Raw genomic sequence first — 1,906 nt, 5'->3', positions numbered from 1 at the left:
GTGAGGTCAGGGGTGGGGAAGCCCAGGGCTGGGGATTCCCCATCTCCCCAGTTTCACTTCTGCTCCTAACCTGGGTCAGGTCCTTCTGCCAGGACACTGGGGACTCGAGATCATCTCTCAACCACATTGGGTAGCGCGATCCTGGGGAACCAATCAGTTTCGCCCCGGGAACTGGTTATAAAGTCCATGCAGCCTGCGGGACTCAGATGCTCCAAATCCCTAAAGTGAGCAATGTCGCAGTGTTCGGTGCTCCTGCTGCTGGCGGCCGCCCTGACCCCGATCCAGATCCGCGCTGGTGAGTGCGGGGTCCGGAGGGAGATGGCCTCTGCAGCAAGGGGAGGAGGACACCGGGGAAGTCGCCTCTCTGAGTCGCCCACCGGACCCTCTGTCCCTTCTCCACCCGCGTCCCGAGCACCGCGCCCTCCACCCCTCCTGGCCCGCGCACCCGGGCGGGGTCCCAGGAGGAGGTCGGGGTCTCACTGTGCGCCGCTCCCAGGCTCACACTCGCTGCGGTATTTCGCCACTGGCGTGTCCCGGCCCGCCCTCGGGAAGCCCCAGTTCATCTCTGTCGCCTAAGTGGACGACACGCAGTTGGTGCTCTACGACAGCGACGCGGAGAATCCGAGATATGAGCCGAGGGCGCCTTGGGTGGAACAGGAGGGACCGGAGTATTGGGAGCGGGAGACACAGGGCGCTAAGAGGGATGAGCGGAATTTCCGAGTGAACCTGAGGACCGCGCTGCTCTACTACAACCAGAGCGAGGGCGGTGAGACCCCGGGTCAGAGGTCAAGACCCCTCCGCTTCCTGACACAGGAACCATTGATGTCCCNGGTCCCAAGTCCTAGGTTCAGGCACAGAACCCACCCAGGACCGGTTTCCCTTTNAGTTTGGAGGAATCCGCGGGTGGGCGGGGTCGGAGCTGGTGGTAGGGGCTAACTGCGGGGTCCCGCAGGCTCTCACACAATCCAGTGGACCTCTGGCTGTGACATGGGGTCAGATGGAAGCTTCCTTCGCGGGTACGAGCAGGTCGCCTATGATGGTCGCGATTACATTGCCCTGAACGAAGACATGAAAACGTGGACAGCAGCGGACTTTGCAGTGCAGATCACCAGATGCAAGTAGGAGCTGGATGAATTTGCAGAGGGATGCAGGGCCTACCTGGAGAGTGAGTGCATGGACTCGCTCCGCAAACACCTGGAGTTCGGGAAGGAGAGGCTGCTGCGCACAGGTACTGGGGCCGCGGGCAGCTCCTCCCTCTGCCCTCGGGCTGGGGCTCAGTCCTGGGGAAGAAGAAACCCTGAGCTGGGTGATGCCCTTGTCTCAGAGGTTGAGAGAGTGTCCCTGGGTCTCCTGATCCCTCATCACAGTGACTGCACTGACTCTGCCAGGGCTCAGCCTTCTTCCTGGACAGTGCCCAGGCTGTCTCAGGAGGGAAGGAGAGAATTTCCTGAGGTAATAGCAGGGACTCCCTGCTGTGAGCCATGGCCTCTGCCAGGCTGGGTTCTTTGCCCACATCCACTCTCTGTGGACAATGAGTCCTTTTATGCTGAGTGTGTTAGTCCTTCCACCTCAGGACTAGAAGTCTCCTATATTTGATGGGAGACATGGACTCCCCTACACTAGGCTGGTTCACATAGTTTCTAGAACTTTCCAAAGAATACCTTCTCACAGATCCCTCCCTGTCTGTGGGGTTTGCACCCCTTCCACAACCCAATTCTGTATTCCTACAGTGGTGAATGATCACATGAGCCCTTATGGGGTGCCCTAGAGGAAAATAAATTATGGAATTTCTTTTTCTTTTTTCAGTCTTTCCTTTTTCTTATTTTTTGTTTTCTTTTTTTCTTTTCTTTTTTTTTTTTTTTTTGAGGGCGTTATTTTGTTTCTAGTCAGTTTTTGTCTGCACTGG

General features: G+C 57.4%; 1 pseudogene; it reads left to right on the top strand.

Annotated features, from left to right (window-relative positions):
* The first annotated feature begins 231 nt into the window (after positions 1 to 231).
* Positions 232 to 1,228, top strand: LOC110315161 (annotated as a pseudogene).
* Positions 1,229 to 1,906: the final 678 nt, after the last annotated feature.

This window comes from Mus pahari, unplaced genomic scaffold, assembly GCF_900095145.1.
Source record: "Mus pahari unplaced genomic scaffold, PAHARI_EIJ_v1.1 scaffold_15486_1, whole genome shotgun sequence".
Lineage (NCBI taxonomy): Eukaryota > Metazoa > Chordata > Mammalia > Rodentia > Muridae > Mus > Mus pahari.
Note: the sequence above shows the minus strand (reverse complement) of the source record. Positions and strands in the feature narration are given on the sequence as shown.